The sequence below is a fragment of the Halyomorpha halys genome, unplaced genomic scaffold (genome assembly GCF_000696795.3).
Source record: "Halyomorpha halys isolate HHAL.00 unplaced genomic scaffold, Hhal_1.1 Scaffold566.1, whole genome shotgun sequence".
Classification (NCBI taxonomy): Eukaryota; Metazoa; Arthropoda; class Insecta; order Hemiptera; family Pentatomidae; genus Halyomorpha; species Halyomorpha halys.
In genome coordinates, this window is record NW_027106661.1 from 923,922 (window position 1) to 948,991 (window position 25,070).

The 25,070-nt window shown below is 30.4% G+C and overlaps 1 protein-coding gene across 2 annotated transcripts in view; it reads right to left on the minus strand.

The window, feature by feature from the left end:
- Treh (Trehalase) overlaps nt 1-25,070 on the minus strand; it is a 143,095-nt gene that overhangs the window by 52,440 nt on the left and 65,585 nt on the right. Inside the window, exon 1 of one of the 2 annotated variants that reach the window (XM_014426264.3) lies at nt 18,554-18,676. The exons of the other annotated variant lie outside the window; for it this stretch is intronic. The gene's annotated coding sequence lies outside the window, so the exon portion shown is untranslated. Of the gene's footprint in view, nt 1-18,553; nt 18,677-25,070 lie in introns of those variants that run through there. 2 annotated transcript variants of the gene reach the window in all.

Here is a 25,070-nt window from a genome sequence, read left to right on the forward strand (position 1 = left end):
TATATATATAAGTTAAGTATTGGCAAAAGCAAAATGTCAAAAAAGAGAAGGAATAAGATGTAACACGCTTGAATTGCTGTAACATACTGGCTTTATTTTTTTTTTTTTTCTAACCTCCTAAAAAAATAAGATTAAACAAATTATAATATATCAAGAGAAAAGTTATGTACATATGTTGGCAAGTTATAAGATCTTGTTTTGCCAGTTAGGCATTGTAAGATAGGTTGCCGAACTGGCTTTATTGTATTCGCTACATCTTATATACATTCGATCAGCTGATCCCCTCAGTCAGCTGACATCGAAATAACATCTGACTCATACCGTAACTTATATATATTATTATTATACAATATAATATTACACGTATTCATAACTTTAAATTGAAAATTCAATATAAGCACACCTATACAGTTTTAATCAAACTATTTAAAGTTTTTCTAGATTGACTTATTTACACAATTGGAAATCGAAGCTAAAGAACATGCTATGTAAAAGTTTAGGGGAAAAAATAATTTAGCTAATAAGAATATTTTTAAATACACCTTTGTACCTAGAGCATATTGTTTACAAAACTTAAATTTGAATTAGTTTAAAATCTGAATTCCAGAATTAATAATAGGAATATAAAATCATTTAATACAACTAGCTACCATATAGCTTTTCAATTATGGACAAACTTTTAGGTTTTTAATCAGAGTAGTTTTTTATATATGATTGCATAAATGTAGAGAGTATTTAGCGAGATTTATTTAATTCAAAGGTAGTTTGGTAAGCTTTCCATGCTATAATAATATATATTAAACAATAAACTTGATGATTATTAGAGTAGTTGGGTGTTTAATACACGCACATCTTTTATTTTTCTTCACAAAATGGCATATTTTGGGTTTCTGGAAAAAAAATCCGGTTTCTAATTCTGGTGTTAAATAATAATAAAACACTTATTTCGAAATATATTAAAATGATTAAAATAACAACAACTATTAATGTTGAAAGAAACAAACTAAATATAGAAATCCGAAACTGTTTGTCCTGGACTGAGGGCCAGACTATAAAAAAGGGTCATGTTGAGGCTCAAGGATAGAGGAAACGCTATAATAACACGGAGGTTACTGTGCTTCTCAGCCATGCAGCTTTCTCTACTCTCCTGGTGTCCTGATAAAACGCCTATAGGATAAGTATGGAATAAACAGTATATAATGGCATAGATAAAAATATCTATAACAATATATCGCTGATTTTCTTGAATAGTGTCACATCTGACAAAAAAAAACGTTATTTTTTTTTTAATTTTGTGTTGAAGTGTCCATAGATTGTTCCGCCGAGTGGAATTAATTTTTAGCAGCTCTAATAGACCCAGGAAAGTCTGTAAGACCACTTCAGTTTTCTTGATGTCAGTATTAAGTAGTCTTGGGGACGATTGTGGCCGAGGGAGTTAGGACAACAAACCTTGACTGCCTCGTTACTGCAGCGGCGCAGGTATCCGGTGGTCCCACACATTAAAAACTTGCCCCCCCACCCTCTTATGGTTAGAATACTATGGTCACCTATATATAATCCTTCACCCCGTATGTCAGATATGACAGGGAGAAGATAGTAATAAAAAATTTAGCAGTCCTCAGTTGTATCTTAGATAGTTTATGGATATGGTTTATTTGTCAAATGGATGCTGTCAATTTTCACTTTTTTTAATGTACCAGAAAACGTCTCAGGTTGCTACTCTGAAACAGTTGGAGTTTCTTCGCTGTTGTGGGTGCTGGTTTTGCCAGCATAGGTGCTCCGTAGAGTACTTTAATTTTATCTTTCTTTTTTTTCATACCTTTCATTAAAATAAAATTAGTACTTCATACATATATAAGGGGTATTCATGATGTTGTGTTAAATGTTATATGTTTTACCATGTTAAATGTTATAACTATATATATATAGATTGTGAGCAGCCCTATTTGAAGTCATGTTAAACGTTAAATGCATAAGAGCCCCTAGCGGATTTCTCACCAACTTGTTGTATAAGCCTTTATGTTTATAACCTTCCTTCCAGACCCTCATGTTATTGTTTACTTCAGTTTTGATTTAAGTAATTAATTAAAAAATGCCTAGAGTGAGTGAAAAGTGGAATTTGTGTGAAAGTTTAGCTTATGAGTGTCTTATTGATCTTCAAACTTGTGAAGAAGAGAATGAAGATGAGCTAATTGACAACTGTATTGAAAGTCACAACAACTAATATGGCGGCGATCTCAACTGGTCTATTGTGTGACGTCATTCTCGATTTAACTGACCAAGTAACAGACTCTCAGCCATGTTAAATGTTATTTCGTTTTACCACGGCAAAAGAAGGCAATTTTTTTCGATTTAACACGAGTTTTTCCATTTAACACGCTTTAACATAGATCACGAATACCCCTATAATACATGAAATGTATTATATATACTTTTACTGAGTCTTCTCCCTTTCATTGCTTTGTGGCATTATAAAGTGTTGACATCAGTCCAGCTAAGGTGGTATAGTCTTTGTACAAGAGCCGGAAAGAAAAAAAGGCAGTTATCTCACCCCAATTTTTGATTACTTTAAAGAAAACTAGGTACATTTACTAGTCAAAATTGACGAGTCTGCCAAGTATAGATTGGGAGAATAAAAAATGGCGGCTGTTTCAAAACCTTTAAAAAACATTAATTTTTTATTCGGACCTCTATATCTTAAAAACTACCAACAACATTAGAAAATATAAGAGAACATTATTTAAAGAAGCGTAAATTTGCTGATAATAAGAGTAAATATTAGCCCTAAAAGAGCTATTTACGTCCAATAGTTCTCGAGATATAGCTTTTTAAAAAGCAAAATTTCTTAAAAATCTACTAAAAGATTATTAGTTAGTTAGTTTATTTTGAGAAATCTATATCTCAGGAACTATATGACGTACAGATGTCTATTAGCACTCAAATTAAAGCTAGTTTAATGGACTATAAAGAAGTTTATGTCCTTTACCTTCGTAGAAATAGTAGTTTTCATGATATTTGCTAAAATATATTGATTTATAGTTGTTCGGACAATAAGTTTGATTTATGAAAAACCTCATTTCAGAAACCATTGGACGTAGAGATATCTACCAGTACTCAAATTAAAGCTAGTTGAATTTAACACAAAATAGTAAATAATGTTTATCTTTGTAGGAGTAGTAGTTTTTATGACATTTGACAAAATAAACCAACAAAATGTTAATTTCTAGTTGTTCGTATAAAATGTTGGATTTTTAAAAAAATATATCTTTAGATCCATAAGACGCACATATGTCTGCCAACACTCAAAATAAAGGAAATTTAACTTACTATAAAGTAGTTTATGACACCTATCTTTGTAGGGGTTTTTATGATGATATTCACATATGAATATGAATTTGGCAAATGAAAATATGACCGAACAACTATAAATCAATTTATTTTAGCGAATTTCATGTAAAATATTACTCCTACGAATTACATCATAAACTACTTTATAGCTCATTAAACTAGCTTTGATTTGAGTGCTAATAGACGTCTGTACGTCGAATGGTTTTTGAGATATAAAATTTTCAAAGTAAATTAACTAACTACTAATCAGTACGTCCCATACTACATTTTTATGAAATGTTTCTTTTAAAAAGCTATATCTCAAAAACTATTAAACGTAAATAACTCTGTAAATTCACTCTTCTTTAAATGACGTTCTCTTAGGTTTTCTTGTGTTGTTCCTACTTTTTAAGATATAGAGTTCGTAATGAAAATTTTTTTTTTATCGCTTTGAAATAGCCGCCATTTTGTATTCCCCCTACGTATACTTGGCAGACTCATCAATTTTGACAATTAATTATACATAGTTTTCATTAAAGTAATTAAAAATTGGGGTGAGATAACTGCCTTTTTTCTTCTCTTGGACTCTTGTACTATCTAGTATAGCCTAACGCTACGCCATTGAATTAATGTTTTGTTTTTTCGAATCCTTCTTTGTTGTTAAATTCGTACAATACATGAGGAATGTACATAAATAAATGTATACTAGTGAAATATTGCCTTGGACTAATATACATTGAATTAATGTTTTTTCGGTGATGGCACAACTGACAATGAGTTTAATTTTCCGATTTTATCTGTCATCTGAAAACAAAATTTACGAGAAGAGCCATTTTTTAAAACGTACGATACAAGACTTTTACGCTTTGTGTATGTAAATATAAATTGATAATATTTTATAATATTATGATCATGATGAATTTAAAAAATAAAATCATATTTTTAGGCATATTACATAATAACGCAGAAATGATATAAAATTTATCCTACAAGAAAATTGTGAGATTTGCTTATGCTAAAATTGTATAAAATCATAAAGGACTCGAGGATGTATGAGAACAAATATCAAGCGATCGGAAGTAAAATTTAATAAGCAATTTAATTGTGACCACATCAATTAAAACATTTTTTATCTTCATTTCATTAATAAACTTATCACATTACGAAACTATTAAGAGTAGTTATTTCTATGAATTTTAATTAACGAAAATTATCTTGACAAAGGGAAGGTCACATGAGGAAAAAGACCAAAACGCATCCCACGGGAAAGTTAACAAGGAAAATATATGATTATCAATACTATTTTTAGATAAAGTGCTACAGCAAGTTAAATTTTTATACTCACTTATACGTGAAATATAAAGTAAGAGTATTGTGATTGTTAAAAATTTCGAATTCGAGTTTTCGACGAAAATACTCGTTTTGAGGTTTCTAGAACCCAAATCAACAAGTCTCGCAAAATGGTCAGTCTGTCAACAACCAAAAAGGAAGAGTCGTTAGAAACTGAAATTACAAAGTTTAGTCAGATTTATGCCTGGGACCGAAGAACTTGTTGGATGAAATCGATAAATAATCGATTTTTTCGCATTTTTTTCGATTTTCTTGAAAAATGCTACAAATATTTTAAATAAAATCGGAATGTCAATACATAATTAAATGGTCTCTCATATTATCTAGGGCTTATGTTCATTAAAAAAGGATTAATATGATAAATTTTTAAATCATCTTCCTCTAAATTTAATTTTAATATTAAATATTGTTTATTTGAAAAAAATGAACAGTTCTCATAGACAGCAACCATGAAAAATCGATAAAGAATATAATATAAGAATTTTATGTATAACTAAAGAGAAAAAAGAAAGAAAAATAGAGACATCAGGTTCGAATGGGAAAAGCCGAAACTGTGCAATCTTTACCGATCACATTAAGACTTCGTTATGTTTTGTTCAACTGCTGTATTCTTGGCAGGGAAAAATTTTATATTCCTTATCGAGAAACCCTATACGATTTTTTAAACCAAAATAAAAATAAAATTTTTTTTTTTCATAATTTTCTCTTTCCATGGCCTTTTTATTTTATTTTTTTCGAAAATTATAGAAAATAGTAATAACTTCAATACGAGCCCACCAATTTACTAAAAACTTGGAGAAGAGTTTAGTAAGTGAAAGTAGTGTGATGTGTGATAATATAGACTTTAAGATAGTTAAATCGAGCAATATTTAAAAAGGGCCTGAAATTGAAAAACGGCGTGAAACGGCGTACCCTCCATGGTAGCCTTATCTGACACAATTATAACGAGTAGGTTGTTCGATGTACGACCTGTCACAATATCACAAGAGATAAAGAGAAGGCAATCATTCCCAGCCGGACCCACCCCACTAAGACCCCCAGGGGACAACAGTGCTATATCACTTTTGAAATATTTGCATTTAACGGAAAGAAGAAGATAGTTAAATCCAGCAATATTTAAAAAGCGCTTGCACCAGATTTTTTTTAATGCTTTTAATGCGAAGTGTTGTTCAAAAGTTTACTTTATTGTGCAGTGTTACACTATATCATATACATTCAATGGTATCAAATACAAACATAGTTCATACACAATATTTAATATAACATACAATATTTACACTGATATATAAACTATAATGTTAGGATTAATGTAGATATTATTTAAATATTAATTTAACAGGTCAATTGTAACAATAAAACATATTAAGGTGGAAGGCGGAACAGTTATAGCTGGTGGTTACATGTCTGAAAGTGAATGTATTGGGCCTTGAACCCGCCCAGTTATGTCTGCATGGCACAACGCCCCTCTAGTACCGAATTAACGTGCACAAAGGTACTCAAGGTTAGTGAAAAATAGAAAATGAACATTACACAATGAAGACAACTTAAGCGAATTATAAAAAAGAAACAAAAAACCACAAAGACCTTAAAATCCCTTTCGTTGCAGATTTGGCCCGAAATAGATATGCGTTTTTCACTCCAATTTCCTAACCCATTAGTTCTTAATCTTTCATTCTTAACAATCCCCGATAATCCTTCGAGGTGTCTGAAAAGAAGATGGCCACGGGACCTTCTAATTTAAATTAATACTGGAAGTACACCACTAGGTGGTTCCTTTCCAAGATTATCAAGTGTTTAAAACATTCATCATATTTACTTATTGTACAATTGTAAATTACAATAAATAAAAAATTACCCAGTCTATTGTTTTACGGCTAATCGTAGATATGGAAGCTAGAAAATTGTCTTTTACATAGCAATCTTCTTCGCTTTTAAATAGGAATTCCGAATTTTGAACTTGAAGATGTTTCCCCTAATACGAAAATTCAAAACAACTTTACGTCGATTTGAACAATATAGTAAATATTTTATTATCAAAATTACAATAAAGCTTATTGACAATTCAATTCTAAAACGCTAAATTTTACATAAAAAAGGTGAAAAAGCGAGCAAATAATTAATGATTTAAATTTCAATCTATATAAAATTTCCTAGGATATATAAAAAAAAATTATATTTTTTTTAAGTGTTTCATTTTCCCTGAAAATAATTGACTTATTGCCTGCATCGAAAATTATCAGAGAGAAATTGGAGTGCATTTTATTTATTTTATATTTCAGGAAGAGGTGGGAGTGCATATATATATTTCCCTTTGGAATATATTTCCCACCTTATTTGGGCACCTCCAGCCATCCCTTTTAAAATAAAATGAGCTTAAATTCGGTATGTATGCAGAATACTACTTTAAAAGCAGTATGAAGTTGAATTCCAGTCAATCTTGCGTAGTGTATTAAAGGTAGTTGACCATTTGAAAGTATTGAAATTTTTGCCTTCCCCCAACCAATTTTTTTTTGTTGAGGATATTGAAATTTTGAGCTCTTCCAAATTTATGCAGAGGGTTGAAAATTTAAATTGACTTTACACCATGGAAGTCCCTTTTGGGGATTTACAATTTTGAATGTTACATCTTTTAGGGAATTTTCAGGTTTTGTACAACTCCATAGTCCCTTCAAATTAGGTTACAAGAGGACAAGTTTGTAAACTTAATAATCTATTTTGATATCTATTTGATAATCTAAATATATATATTTGTTAATTTTTAAATAATAATGTTACTAACAATTTCCCTTCATAGTTTGGCTTATATATTATTGAACGTGCGAATTTTCAGCCTCCTATACCAGCTTCTTCCACCTCTGTTCATCTTGCTTGATATCTTTCCAATTTATTATGCGGTGTCCAGCCGCGTCCTTATTTATCCAGTCCAACCGAGTTTCGGCTTCCCTTATGTTTCTTACCAACAGATTTGCAAACAATAATTTATTCTAAGAAATCCAACTCGACAGGTGAGTGCAAAGGTATGTAATAAAAGAAAAAATTTCAAGGACATTTGAGTGGAAACGATATTTCCTTGGTGAACTTGAAATCGCTGAAAAAGCTGCTTAGCAACATTAAAACTGGGAAAAAAAACGTTACTCATAATTACTATAGGCAGTAATCACAATACCGAAATCCCAAGTGTAGATAGTCATTAAATAAAAATGATCGAGGTAAAAATGAAAAAAATAAAATAAAAAAATCGACTGGAATTCAAAGCCACTAGACAAGTGCCAATTTAATTAAGAATCTCTTTGCTGTGTTATTTAGAACTCGAATCCATTTTCATTGCATTAATTATTCTTAATAGATCGAAATTATATATGAAAAAAAAAATTAATGTAAGTTTAACACTATTACAGTTATATGATCGCTTACATATTTTTAATTTTATTAAATTCCAGAAATATATTATCAATCATATTAAAAGGTTAACAAAACAAAATATCTTTCCACGCATTAGTAAATAGTAATTATATAAAAATATTGATAAAGTTTTAACTTTTATAGATGATCATTTGGTTCAAAAGCAGTGGAATGCAAATAATAATTTTAGTTTATTTGTTTCACTTCTTTTACATTATTATTTTATTTTTTATTGGAAGCCTGACTGTAATAAATATATTACCTTATATATTAAATTTTAATTTAATTTAAATAAATCCCACCAAATCACATTTACCCTTCGTAGTAAACCTTCGTTTTCCTCTACAGTATCTTTTAATAATACCCCACTTATTCCTATTGAACAGATCCGTTACTTAGGACTAAATCTGGGCAAACGAATGACATGGAATCCTCATACAAGACTGAAATGATAAGAAACTGCTCATCGATTCCGACTATTACAACATTTACTAGACAAACGGTCCAAACTTCCAATCCATTACAATTGATCTACATGACAATTATAAGGCCAATTGGGACATACGGAGTTGAGCTATGGGGCTCCACTAAACCATCTAATTCCTCTCGAATCCAATCCTTTCAGTCCAAAATCCTTCGTAAAATCCTTAATGCTCCTTACTCTGTCACAAATCAAATCATCCATCAGGACCTCAATGTCTGTTGCCGATTTGGTCAGAACCAGATACCAAACCATAATAAACTTCCCAACCACCCAAACCAACTCGTTTCTAACTTCTCCTTCACAACCTAATAATCCTCCTAGGCGTCTGAAAAGAAGATGGCCTCGAGATCTTTCCTTTAAAAATGTTTTTGGAGTACTATCAATGGGTAGATTCTCCACATGTTTTTATCATGTCATAATATCACTTACAGCAAATTTACTTGATGTGTATGTATGTATACAGTTGTAAATATCAATAAATAAATTATTTAAAAAAAAATTTAATTTAAAATTAATTTTTTTAATTACATTAAAATTTTTGGACTTATTAATATTAATTATAATACATAATTATTTTACTGTTAATTAATATTAACAATACAGAACAATTAAATTACAAAAATACAACACCTTTTGTTCAGCGGCTGATGGTAATAGCAATAGCACATATTTTTTCAACTAATATCATAGAATTTTTTTAAACTTTTGTTTGTTTTTTGGCTATAGACAAACTTTAATTTAATGGTTGAAGGGACTCCATCAAAGGATCTTTCAAAGATAACTATCAACAATGTACCGTGAGAAAGTATCCAAGGTTCAAAATATTCCCAAGTATTTAAAAGCTAATTTGTACGATTATGTCCTCAAGAGAAACCCGACTGAAACTCAGTCATAAACAAATAAATTTCAGGGTATAAAGTTTAATACGTTTATATTATATTTCTGTACAAGTAATATAAAATATTTCATATTTATATATTATATTATACAGTGAAACCGCTCTTAATGGATACCCCTCTACAATGGAAAGTCTACAATACTAATCAAGTCTAGTCCAACAAAATATAAATTTAAATTACGGCTAAAATATACGTTATTTAAAAATTATAATCCATATTAAAATAAATAAAAAGGAAAACATCCCTTTTTCATTTTTATTTATTAATTTCGTATGTTGCTTAAGAGTTTCGTTACTATATAAATTATTGCATGTATACTTAAGTGAATACAATTTTTTTTTATATATATGTAAAAAAAATCCAAATGGCTTGAGGGATATTTTTGAAGTGAGTAAAAATGATTTGTATTCTTCAAAATGATGGTTGAGACAAAATGTCAATACAATAATGTGATGATTTTGTTTTTAAAAAAATATAAAAATCATGTGTTTTATTATTTTCGTACTTACGAAATATTACAACCTAAGTAATGATATGTATATAACTGAAGTCATTCATTTTTGTGTTATTTTTATGTTCACTCCCTCTTGACAGACACCTCCTAATAACGGACAAAATTAATCAACTCTGTGAATTTCCATTTTATAGAAGTTTTACGGTACCTTGTATTTTACTATTAAACGGAATTGTTAGAAATCACCTTTTCAACCTCTTTCGTAGAAATACTTTACCTCTCCCCGTGATAACTCCAGTTCCTTACTGCTTTACTGGATGAATGAACTATTAAGGATGAATGAACTTCATCGCTATTAGGCTAATAATTTCTTCAATATATTACTTTAAGGATATCTTCACTAATCAAAAAAGAAGGTCTTATAAGAGGAAAGTTATGTGGCCGATTAACTTTTATTTCGCCAAACGCTCGAAGCAGCACGAGGTAGATATCATCGCCGAAAATAAACGAAGTATAAGGAAAAGAAAATGAGAACAAAAAACAATTTGCATGCATAATGAAGTAGTTAGGCCGAAATATAAAACAAAACAAAAATGTGAGACAGATGCTAATGCTTTTGAACTCTGCCAGCATTTTATTTTCAGAAAATTTTCTTTTTTTCTCTTTTTAATTTAATATCGTCGTGTAATTCAACAATTAAAAAAGTTTTCCCTTATACAAAAAAATTTAAAATTGAAATTGATGAGTATAAATTTAAGCCGCAGTAACTTTATAGAAATAATGAGAATTATTCGGTTTGACAACATAAATCAACGAAGCCAACGCTTACAAAACGATTTGTTGGCTTTTTTCTATAAAGTATGGTACAAATTTATCGAAAACAGTCCACGGTGATATATTTTTTTTTTTTATTTATTTAATGTGATTTACAACTGTACAAATAATAAATACAATAAGTAAATATGTTGTATGTTTCATATACACTTGAAAATCTTAGGAAGGAACCACCGATTGGTGGTACTTCAAACATTAATTTAAATTAGAAGGTCCCGTGGCCATCTTCTTTTCAGACGCCTCGGAGGATTATCAGGGATTGTTAAGGATGAAAGATTAAGAATTAATGGGTTAGGATGGTTAAGGAGTTTGGAATGAAAAGACTCATATCTGTTTTGGGCCAAATCTTCAACGAATGGGATGTTAAGGTCTTTGTGAATGAGTTTATTTGTAACGTAATAAGGAGCATCAAGGATTTTACGTCGGATTTTGGATTGTTAGGATTGGATGCGGGAGGAATTTGATGGTTTGGTCGACCCCCAGAGCTCAATTCCATATGTTCAAATTGGTCTGATTATCGGAGTGTATAGTAATTTTTTGTTGTGAATGGGAAGTTTAGAGCGTTTGTCAAGTAAGTGTCGGAATCTACGAGCAGTTTCTTGTCGTTTCAGTCTTGTGTGTGGATTCCAAGTAAGTCTCTTGTCAGGATGGAGTCCTAAGTATCGAATCTGTTCAACAGGCGTCAAAGGTGATACAAACTAGAAACATTGATCAAATAAAATCTTTGTATGAATTACCATCTCCATATTCTGAATAGATCTCCATTCAATTTTGCAGGACAACAGACTGTAGATAAACTTAAGAATCACTAAAAACATTATCATAAAATTTTATCACAAGTTTCCATTTTTGAATAGTTATACATTAAAATTAGGAAATTAAGACAATAAGGACTATTAAAAATTTCGGATATTAAGCAAATAAAGTCTAATAAAAATAATTTATTATATTGGAAAATAAAAGATTTGTTTCGTCTTAGTTAATGAATTGGTAAAAATAACTATATTAACAGCAAACCTCAAATTCGATAAATTATACCCATTTGTAGTTATAACCTTTCTTTCCTGGTTTAGCTTATCCATGAAGACAGTATGAAAATATTGCATAGATAATTCGAAATCCTATACCATAGAAAGTTACAAGTATACGGATTAGTGAGAAACATTAATGAGAAGCTGCTGTCAAGTGTCAACTGTCCCAAGGAAATGAGAAAGAAATATTTCATTCTCTTTTATGGTACTCAACTCGACCGCAGGCCTTGATCCAAAAGTTGTTAGGAGTGAAATCTAACTACTCAAGCGTTAAAAAACAAGTTGTAATGTTAGCAAGCAGCATAAATGCTATTTAAAATATCTTTCATTTCATAATGTAACTTTTATTAAATTAGTTATAGAATAACATTTTTTTTTTTGTGATATAGTCTTTTGGAGCCTCCTAGAATTCTTCTCTGGCAAACCTAATTCTGGAAATCCCAATGGGAAAGTTATGCCCTACTCGAGTAGAAAATAAAATTATTTTTGGAACATTTTTTTGATTAAACATGCCAGTTCTGAAAAACCAGGAAAAAAAAAATGCAAAGGTAAAAGGGTTGGAGTTTATAACTGTACCTTCAAAATACAAAAAAACTAAGAACTATCGATATAATATTAATGAAGATAATCGAGTTTGAAACAGCACCTTGTGTGTCTTTTCCTGCAATAACAGGAGTGGAATACTCAATTTTAGAATGTATGAAGACAATTTATGATGATAACAAGTGGTACACGTTAGAACACCATGAAGATATTAAAACGCAATGAAACAAAAAGGGATAATTTCATGGTGACAGTTCCTTATCGTGGTAGTACTATCACGACAGTTTACACGTTAAAAGTATAACTAACCTCATTGGCGGTTTAATTTGTTAAATAAATGATAAAAGCTGTTGATCATGTACAAAAAACATGCCGGCATTTTTATGAATATTGAATCTGATCTATTGACTGTATAAAGAATTTTATTAATTTCTAAACCATTCAGGATATATAACCAGTTTAACAGATAGTTACACTATGTATTTTATCTTAAGTTTGCGATAAACTGGCTAGATACACTCTGTCACTTCTGATTGCTAACAGAAATTTAAGGGCTTAAAATAAAAACTGGTCAAATGCAGTTTGACAAAAAATATTAAATTAAATTCTTCTAAACTCGAAATCTAGCTAGAGGAGAGTACACTTTGGTTCATAGTGCTTCATATGAGGATGATGTGAGGTTATAAGGTGCATCAGGCAGTTTTAACTGTCACACATTTGTTATACTCCGACTGATGTACTCCTAGTAGTGAGTATTTATTCTCACTATAGCAAACTGTATAGGATACACGACCGTATACTGTCACCGTAGAAATGAGACTAAGTGGATTTCAGTTCCTAACAAAGGGTTAAATACGATTTAGTTGTTTACCCCTAGGATCTTGACTATGGCTGAAAAGATTATGGCTTACTCATACTTTCTGCTCGAGTACACATTACAGTAAAGTGTAATGAATCCAACAAGCGATAAGAGCAAGAAATTCTGAATTCGGTAATGCTGTTCAAACACATCGTATAATACACAGATCATATTTGTCATTCCATGAATGTATTCATGTATACATTACCATTAATTTTTTTTCTTTACTTTTTCTTTTTTCAAACAATAATCTACTATACTATAAATATATACAATGTATTTAAAATATTATTATTTTTATCTATAATTTTTTGAACAGCTACACGCGTACAATTCGATACACAAATGCAATGCAAATTAAAAGAAATTACCAATAAATAGAAAAATTGAAATAAATAATAAAACAAAAATAAAACAGCCACAACACTAGAACAATTTAAAAAAAAAAGCTAATAAATAAATTTAAAAAAGCATCTATGTAAGTTAAAACAAATAAATAAATAAATAGGTTAAAAAGTTGTACAAAATGAAAAAATCTAAACTATTAAAATGCTCAAATCAGCTTACCTACTATCTTAATACGAGACCAAAACTTAAAAATAGACAGTAATTGAAAACCCATGCTGTATTGTCAGCTATCAATCATCCAGATTGTTCTGGAAATTTATGTAAATTTTGGATATTAGCCAAGACAACAGACTCTGAGTAAACAACTACGTAACTGAAGCATTAGCATGACTTGAAACGTTCTGCGGCCATAATTAAACGATTTTTAAAGGAACAGAACAGAAAAAAAAATTACTTTAGGAAAAGTACAAATAGACGGAATTTGTTTACTTAAGCGAGGGTCGTTCACTGATACGCTTTTGAAATAGGAAGCAGGAGCGGCACGAAGGTCTAAACAACACAGCCATTAAAGTAATTAACTCATAATTCACTCATAATGCATAGCTAAACTCAATTTCATTCACACCACAAAATAGGCATATCATCCTTCAGAACTGAACTTATGAGATGGAACATAAAAAAAATCATGTATCATCCAACAAAATAAATTGGCAGATTATTAGTTCACCTTATGTAATTGATGAAGGAAGATGGTAGGGAAGGTGGCGATAAAAAAAAAGTACACAAATATCGGAGAAAATTATTAATTGGTAGCTAACGTTTCGCTCCACGTGCCAGGGTTTCATTAGGGCTGAAACGTGACAGATGACACGAGACATATAGAAAATCATTTCCCATCTATTACGTCTGAGCTCTGACGAAGCCCCGCAACGTGGAGCGAAACGTTAGAGTATAATAAACAATTTTTGGACAATTTTGAGGAGAAATTAGCCTTATCCTAAGTAAAACCTAATTATATAAAATAATATAATTTTCCTGATGGAATTTTCTGATAAAACATTTTTTTCTAAATTTTAGGTGAAATAATTAGTAATAAAAAAAAAATATATATTTTTGGAAGCAGATACCCTGGTCATAAATATATCATTGCTCATATTATGCCTGCTAAAAACCTTTTTTCGGCTTGTCAGAAAATCAAAATTATGGAAAAATTAAAAAAAAATTTTTTTTTATCTCATCATCATCCTATAGGTCCCAAATTTGTTTTTCTAAATTCTTTGTAGGTATCAGTTATGTTATGAAAAATAAATGATTAAAATCAAAATATATCCTCCAGCTGTCGAGGAGGAAAACTCAGATTTTCTAGGAATTCAATAAATAAAATTCCCTGCTATTTTTAAAAACCAGATTATCGTCAACTCTGAGAGTGGGATGTTGTTTATGAAATGTAGCAGTATTGAGATAGTCTCATTGGGTACAATAATACTCCACTGACAAGTGTAATTCTTGCTAGAGAATTTCAGACTTGCGGAATTTTGAGAATTTTTTGCCGAAGCTATATTGTTAAACTTATAGAGTACGACCTGTGGTGTTTTTTTAAAGAATTAGTAGTGTTGTCATGTCCGTACACTATATGACGGCATCTAGAACTACTTTTTTCATTGTTTGTTTATTACTGACGTTTTTGCAATGGACCTTCAATAAATCATATATTTATACTTTCGTAAAAGTAACTTCCAAATCTAAAAATCTGAAGCTAAAGGTGTGCAATACCATGATAAAGCCAACTCTGATATACAGCTACGAATCCTGGGCTCTAACAGGTACCCTAGAATGGAGGATCGAGATTTGCAAGGAAAGAACTCCAGCGAAATTATTAGTTATTATAATTTATAATTAGGAGCGACCTGGGATCAGACCATTAACCCAAGGAGAAGAACTGACTGATTACATGAATTAGTTAACCGTACAATTTACCCCATTATAAATTGCTTATTCAAAAATTGCTTTAGATTCGTTTTTAAATTCAAATGAGGATTAAAAATAAAATGAATAAATTCAGGGATTTTCTAACACCGACCGGGAAAAAGATTATCACAATTCCTTGAAGAAATTCAAGGAAAATCGTAAATATTTAAAACTAATTAGGTCGTATTCAATTTAAATAAATTAAATACAAATGTAATAATAGGATTAAATAAATTATAGTGACGATATTGCCTCTGTATTTATTAACAGGGGACAAAGGCTTATTCCAAACTTGAAAATTGAATAGTCTATAAATACTTCGATACTATTCACCTTCTAATTATTAATAGGAAACATTAACGTTTGGCAATTATATTACCACATCGTATAGTTTAATCTTATCTCAATCCATCACAATAAGCAAGTTGATCAATTACGTTTTAGCAATAGTTTTCGCACTTTCTCCTCTGTAAATAACTTATGAATTAAATTTTGGCGGTGTTAAGAGAAATTTTCATTTTCTGATGAATGAACTAATTAAAGTTAACACTAAAACATTTTTTTCTAATCAAAATCACAAGATGATTACTAATATTTTGACGAGAATTATCATTTACCAAGCAAAGCTTGCGGTGATTTATGAGGCCTTAACAGCACGTGGGTCCAATTTGAAGCAAGGACGCCACACTGTTGATACTAGGATCGTTGTAATTTTATAAATCGAGAGAATCCTAGCAAAAACTCTGTGTAAATTTATAACACAGTTTAAATTATAAAAATATTATAAGAGTTACGGTCAGTGAAGTTTAAACTTATTTCATATGTTTAAACTTATTTATTCGTACCAACATTACCGCAACTATATCGACAAAATAGGTACCAAATAGGTTATAAATTTAACTTTTGTTCTAGAATTTTTATCAGATAATTCTAAATTTAATTTTTTTATCAATTTAACACTGACATGCTAAGTTTTTATAAGTGTACAAATGTGCGATGTTGAATAAAAATATATAGCTAAGGTAACTGACAAGATTTGAAACATCGTATTTAAATCCGATTGATAGAGGCGGCCGCCCGGGTTGGAACGTTGTGGGTTTGATTCCTACCTAGGGTAGTAAATATTTAATTTTTGGCGGACCCGAAAAATAAATCTTGACACTTCCACCATGGTTAACACGCTGCGGTAACTTCAAAGTAGCCGCCAGTTGTTGGCAAAAGGCCACTAGCCTGACTCCCACCATAAACTAATATAACCGATTTTAACCCGAAATTTAATAGTTAATTATTTATTTCGCAATTTTGGAAAGCTCTTTAACTAATTAAAAAAGAGAGAGAAGCATTATTTATGTTTTGGCAGTTCTGAAACAAATACAAACTGAGCACAAACGTGTGGATGCATAACAACAGCTTACTCAAAAACCGAAATTCGACAGGTCAGCCACAAATTCAGGCCAACTTGTACCAGCCAATCCGAATAACTTATCCTACACACTTGCGCCATAGTTTGGCTAATGTGTGCCATTATTCAAATGAATCGAGAAACAGAACAAGTAGTTGGTAACACGAGACCTAAAAATCTCACTCTCATATTGTATTTGATACTTAAACTTAATGATTATGCTTGTGTTTCGGTATGATGTTCGAAAAATTTTTGATGAAAATGTAAAAAAATTCATTTTATTTAAAAAAAAAAAAAAAGATAAAATAACTATTTTATCTAAATTTCCTCGAAAAGTGGAGATTGTTTTAATCTAACACTATTCAAATATTACAATAAATAATTGTATACGATTTATTTATTAAACGAAGTTGCAAGCAATTATAACATTTCTGGATCGAATTACCTCTTTTCATATAAACAACAATTTAATTCACTAGTGACGAACAGAAAATTATTAACTAACTAGAGAATAGTCTTAACCTAAATACGATTTTAATCACCCTCTCCCCATCTCTTTTTAAAATATTTTTTTTACAACTTACAGTAGGATTTTTTTTTTTTAATTCGGCCTTATTTCAAATCTACAACACGATGATAACAATCCTTAATAATTTCAGTTTATTAATTAATAATAAATTCAGTTCATTTATTAATGTTTTTAACACTAATAAATAAATCAGTGGCACTTCTGTATATATTGAGAAGAATAAGATAAAACGAGTTACAATCTTTCTTGTCCAATATTAAATCCTGTCTTGGTTTTAATACAATAAATTGAGATATGTTTTAAATTATTTTCTATGATGTTTCAGGAGATGTATAGGTTTTTGAATTATTCGAAAAACCAATTTTTTTTTTGTCCTATTAATATATTTTATAAAACAGTTAAATAAAGACTAGTATTACTATTTTTTCTTTGCTTAAATAGTGGCACATTTCACAGTAGAATAAAAAATAAAAAACTTTTTTTTTCAAACACTATTCAAGAAAAATAGCGATATATAGGTTAAAAAGAATCTTCATTAAAAATTTTCAATTCATAGGATTTGTAGTTTTTAAGATTAATAATACTGATTAGTAAGTCAGAGGATGGGTGGTTACAGACACGTGCAGACCGGTTAATTATAAAGATATTTTAAATTAAACATTCGAACTATATTGTAGTATCATAAACTGGGAGTGAATTTAAAGAGAAAAGAAAATTTTAACCTTGCCACTGGAAGAAAATTACAAAGAATTTGTAAAAAGTGTATTATAAATATATGGAGTTATAATTTTTCATAAGAAATCAAAATACGCACTTTTGAAAAACTATAATTTAAAAATTAATTAAATCATCCCGGAGAAATAATTTTTTTTTAACATCTATTTAACAGGCGAAAATACAAGTTTTTAAATAAATTTAATAAAGTTTTTGGTATATAATTTTAATTTACCTAAAAAAAAAAAAATCACTTTTCAAAATTTAATATACTAACTTTTGATTGAAAACTCAAAAAAGTGTTTGAAAACCTGTTTTAACGGTCTAAAATTGTGTTGAGTCATTCTCTTATAATTATATATAATTCAATACACAGCGCGGTTGTACTATTAGCACTCTGTTTCCTTACCTTGTATCCAGATATCCTAGACAGAAGAGAGGAGATAAGGGAGTCAGAGTTAGCAGGAGAGACCTACGACAAGTAGCACGACAACTACTACAAGTACTGTGTTATAAGTATAGCCGGGTCCCCACCACTCTCCAAGGGCGTACTCTGCCCCGGTGGTGGGGCGGTCATTGAACGGCTTCCATTCAGCCGAGGCCTATTTCTGGGGGTACCTGCCCCCCGCGAATCAGGCCACCTTCCTCGTTCATCATCGTAGCATAAATCGAACTCATTGTATCCGGGGGACACTGAAAGAGTATTAGGAGCTTTGGTCCTTTGTATGGTTGAAGAAAGGGTAGGGATTGATATTTAGTGTTTGTAATACTGATAAAGTAATAAAAATACTTAATGTGAAATAAAAAGAAAAAAAATTAAAATAACTCCATAACCACCCCGTCACCCATACAAGTGCCCTGCAGTCACAAACTTCTCTTTTGTGCAACTTTAAAAAGTCACCCAGTGTAGGTGATATAATCCAAAAATCGAATAAATAAATCAGTCTATCCGTGGATATTTTTTTCAAATTTTTTGATCAAAGGGATGTCATTAAGGGTGCGCGTATATTCAAAATTGCTTATAAACGCTATTAAGAGATCTTAGCTTTTCAAAAAACGTCAAGAAAAAAAAATTTCAAAGAATACTCCCAATACCTATCATATCTTGGAAGATCAGGTCAAAATTGAGGTAAAATTAGATTTCACCTATTCCAATAAGTCGTGACAGGAACCACCCCTGATCATCCCAAGATTATCATCGGAAATCCTCATTTTGTTATAAAATTATGCTGGACTGCATAGGTAGGTTTTGATTGTTACTCCATCTTACAAATAAAGAGAATAACTACATATTTGTTACCTACAAACAAATGAAAACAGGTCCTTTGAAGAACTGAAAACAATATGAAACAAGGATACGACAAAATACAAAATGTATTTATGAAATATACCGATAAATACTATTAAATCACACACCGATCTATACTTAGAACAGTGTAATAAAAAAATCAGGAATTTATGCCAATACAAATCTAAAAAGGGAATGGAATTAAGGATAAAAAATAAAAATAGCTCGAAAGATCATTTTCATATTTTAAGACCGAGAAATAGTTTAAATAAAAAAATAATTAGAACAGTAAATTTCGCTATGGCATGGTCTATCATCCAGTATAGAACATCGGTATGGGCTGGAGCAGTTAAAAAACACTTCGATCCGGTGATCAAAGTGAAAAAAATTATATTCATGAAATAGTTTGTTTTTTTTCAATTTATTTATTGATATTTACAACTGTATTAAAAATATATACAACAAGTAAATTTGATGTTAGTTATACAATGACATGTGGAGACTTAACCAATTGACAGAGCTTCAAGAACTATTTCTAGAGATCACTAGGAGGCCACTTTAAGAGGCCTACGAGGATTATCAGGTAATGAAGGAGAGATCAGGTTAGAAACAAGTGGGTTTGGCTGGTTAGGAAGTTTATCAAAGAAGGATTGGTATCTGGTTCTGGCCAAATCGGCTGGCTACATATGGAACGTTGAGGTCCTGAAGGGAGGACTTGATTTATGACAAATTAAGGAGCATTAAGGATTTCGGGGTGTAAAAATTGAGTGTGATAAACACTTGCTGAAGTAAGAAATTAATCCTTAAAAAAAAATATTCAATAAAAAAAATTACTTCTGTAAATAAAAAATACTGCTCTAATGCAAAGAAATTACTATTACATAGGAGTAAAATCGTTCAATGACAACATACGATTTTGTTTTATTTATTTATTGCTACCTACAACTGTATTTATATACAAACACATTAAGTAAATTTGATGTAAGATCAAAATGGGGTGATACAGGCATGTAGAGAAACTACCCATTGGTAGCACTCTAATGACGTTTTACATTAGCAAGTCTCGTGGCCATCTTCTTTTCAGGCGCCTCAGAGGATTGTCAGAAATAGAAGAAGAAGCAAGGTTAGAAACTATTGATTTTGGGTGACTAGGGAGTTTATAAGAAAGAAATGATATCTGGTTCGGGCTAGATCAGTTATATATATATATACCATACATATATACATATAGAACTTAGAATTAAGACCTTAATCTTTATGTAAGGAGCATTGAGGATTTTACGAATGGAGATTCATGATCAAAGTCATAGTAATTGGTTTTAAGTTATCTTAAAACCAATAATTCAAACAATACCTTCAAATAGATTTTTAAAAAATACCCCACAAAACACCTTTTGAATAAAAAAAAAAAAAAAAAGAAATAACGAAAATGAAATTAATTTAATTTTGAGATGCGGTCCGATGTAGATAGTTTAATTATATCAAACTAATTAGTGTTAATAAAAATAATTAATAAAATTAAAACATTTATATAGTTAAGTACTGTTACCTCTAGTGACGAATATAAGAGACACATCGCAACCAGAGTTCAACCTACCCTCTAGGTGGAGTACTACTGATTATAGAATAGTAGTTAATTACCTGTAAAAAGGACATTAAATGTAATTTATAAATTTAAGTTTAAATCATGCATATTATAATAAACTGTGAAAAGTGTGGAGAAAATTTGGAAAATAAAAAACAACTGCTGCGAAAAAGAATAATTCATTTGGAAAATTGTCCAATACCCATTCAAGATTAAGGTTTTTCCACTTTCATGGAAGTATGCTGTACTGTCCCTACTCCTGAAACGTAGTAGACAGGGAATGAGCCGTCTGTTGGGAAATGTTTTCGAGAAAGTAATACCAAATTAACAAAAGATATTGTGCTCCAAGAATCAAATAATCAAAGAATCGGTCCATTCGTAAAGAATGGAGCTACAAACGTGATTAAATGGGTTGCAATTTGAACTAGATAAGGTTTAATAACTTCGATAATGATTTTATTAATAGAAAACAAGCATTTATTTCGTTATTGATAACTGTGAACATCAAATTTAAATAATAAAAACTCTCCAAAAGTATGAGATATCTTCTAGTATATCGTATACTCTTTTGGTGTGCAGCAAGCGAGGGAAAGCCCAGCCAGCATCTTTCTAATTCCTAACAAGACAACCAGTCCTTCGTTGACGCCTTAAGTATTATTTAATATCACACTTTCTAGAACTGGACTTTTAGTAATGTGCGTCATAACTTTCAAAAACTAATTTGACCCAAACATAACATTTAGGGATTCAAGTTTGTCTTACAAAGGTTATACAATTAATGTACGGTACAAGTTACAGTTCCTTTGATACTGTGATATGCCCGGATAAGGGCGGTGTCACTATAAAAAATACGAATACCAAAACAAAAATATCTTCATTTTTCAAGCATACCTTAATCTTTGATCTCATTTTCCATTGGATCATATATTTTATTTTATTAGTGATCAGTTTATAATTTTATATTAGGCACATTTTTTTTTCCTGAAACGCTACTGGGTAAGGAAAGGAGGGAAATTCCGAAAACTCTCCCCGACTAGGACGGATAAGCGGGATCAAACTGTACTTCAAAATGTGCTAGTCTTAATTAAAATAAAGTTAGTCGGTGAAAATTAAAAAAATAAAATCAGATAAAAGACATGACAGAAAATTGTTATATAGAAAATACTATAGTTTTTTTTATAAGTGTTTAAGACTTAAATTGATACAATTTATTTAATTTAAACAATAAAACCAGTCTCGGAGAAATAATAAGGTTATATATATAGTTCTAATCTTAATTTAATCTGCACAGAGTGCGACCCAGATGATGATACAAAAACCAAGCATGCGTGTACCAACTGACAATAAGAAAATTGGGTCAATTATTAGCTTGAGGTGTCAACAAAGGTAATTATCAGGCATTGCTATCGCCGATCGCAAGGCTACCGCCAATGTTAGCGTCTTCAATGTAAACAGATCTAGCATTGAGCTAATGATCACGACGCCGTAAGAGAGAGCTACCAATAGTGGGATAAATGAGTAGCGAAATGGATTGAAAAACAGCTTTTTCTGAAATCCTAAGCCGACGGGATTAAGTTCATAAGCCTTGACATTAATCTGGAGTCGAGGTTCGAAAAGGAAAAATACTACCACGGAGAGCGGGAGTGGAGGGTTTCACGCCGTTTCTCAATTTTAGGCACTTTTTAAATATTGCTCGATTAATCTATCTTAAAGTTTCCTCTTCCCGTTTTAAGCTAATATTTCCAAAGTGATGTAGGATCCCGTCGTTCTCCGGGGTTCTTGGCAGGGCGGGTACAGCGGGGAAGAATTGTTTTTTTTGTGTTATGATCTCCTCTTGTGAGATTGTGGCATGTCGTACTTCTATCAGCCTACTCGCTATAATTGTCTATACATTCAGTTAGCAGTCGAATGTTCTACCAATGAGCTATCCCCCCCAAAAAAAAAATTCAGTTGGCACTGAAAGGATAAGGTTCAAATAGCAGAGTAAATGTTATTACTACTATCCGGAATGCCAAATGTAAATTATTAAACCTGGAAAGGTTGATAAAATTAAAATTCAGAAGTTTACCAGAATACGTTTTTTTTTTTTTGTATACTCTCTGGAATTTCGAAGAAAGTTCCTTAATATATTCTGAAAAACATATTTTTTGACAAACCATGTCGATTTATCAGGTTCTTCAGCTTGTAAAACACTTAGAATACTTTTACTATTGGATAATGTTGGATGTAGGGTTAAACTTTTTGTTGTTACCAGGTCACTGTTGCACAGAGGAAAAGAGGTTGCTGATACCATTGCAATGAACGGGCCATCAGAGACGAATTTTCAGTTACTGCTGCATTTACCAAAGAAATAGTTTCTTTGATAAAAGAAAAGGCGCGTGAAAAATGAAAGCACATTTGTTTTTAAGAGTAGATTAAGAATTGTTGAATCGTGTGGAATTATTTTTAAAAAAATACATTATCTGTATACAGCTTTATTATATAACGCCCCATAATCAGGGATACAGCAATTTACAACAACTAAATCAGAAGATCTTTACCTTGAGGAGTCAGTTGGTCAAAGAATTACAACAACTAAATGTCAATAATGTAAACACTAAACCAATAATTCAAAAATTAAATACTAATAATTAGTTACCTTATAATTAAAATATTTTTATTTAAAAATAATCTCATATATGATACAACTCTTGTTATGAGTCCTCATTTGTAATACAATAGAATCAATTTTTGAGACCCTAGTTAAAATACACATAACTTGTTTAAAATAAGGTGAATTTAAAAAAAAAAAAAGATTCAAAAATTTTAATGGTAATTTTTTTCACTTGAAATAATTAAAAATACGAAACAAACTTTGTATTAACAGCTATAACACTATGCAAAATACTATACTATGTACAAATACATGAAATGTTAACGAATTAAATGATTCAAAATATCATCAAATTCTAACATTTATAATTCCGATCAGATCTGAGAGTAATTATATGCAGAAAAACGTCATTGGGCCAAGATGAGGTTCAGAAGTTCCGCATCGGAAGGTCGACTAAAGAGAATTCAACGGATGAGATAAAACTGTTTCAAAGAATCGGACGATACTTCCGACGCTATTTGAATGCAAGGGGCGCTCCCATTTCGAATTCCGCGTTGCACTCGCCAAACAACAGGAAACGAATTATCAGCTACTAGTTCCTAAATAATCCTAAATGATTTGATCTTATCATCTAATATATCAGATAATCGAATCGTTAATTTCGGAATGATAATAAACAGAGCACGGACTTTTATGTAGTAAAAAACCACAGAATATGCAATAAAAAAATGAATAAAATAAGCAATAGAGCAGATAAAATATATTATAAATGGACCGAAAAAAAGTTATTAAATAAAGAAGAAATTGCAGGATGAATTATAAATGAAAAAAAAATTATTTTAAATGTTGTATAATATGAAATAAATTTTAGAAAACTAAAATATCTAAATAATAAAATTCTTGAATTATTACCAAAAGAAAACAGAAATTATTATATTGATGAAGAATATATAATTCAAAATATTTTTAAAACATTACATAGTAATGATAAAAATAGATAAAGTATTTAAAATAATATTAAATATTACAGCTAGTAAAACAAGTAAGAAAGACGCTGAATTGGAACTCCCTGTAATTGTATTGTTTGAAATTAATTAAATGGAATATGGCAAGCCACAAAATAAAAAAAATCCATATTCCAAGAAGTACATCATTGAAGAAGGGGTTATTTGGTTAATTTGTTATTGTTTTGTTCGTTACAAATGAACCAACAATTCTATTTGCATTTTGATTTCTATTCTTTCTTTTTTACTTCACATACCTATTCCTATACATATATACATACATAGGTATATATATAAATTTATTTTTAAAACAAAATTTGGCTTATCGTACTTGAGTAACCTGATTCGTAACGGTATTTGATATTTTAAAAAAACAAAATGCAATCGCATAAAAATCCGTGCATTTATTGCCCAAAAATTCTCTCTCTCTCTCTCTCTCTCTCTCTCTCTATATAT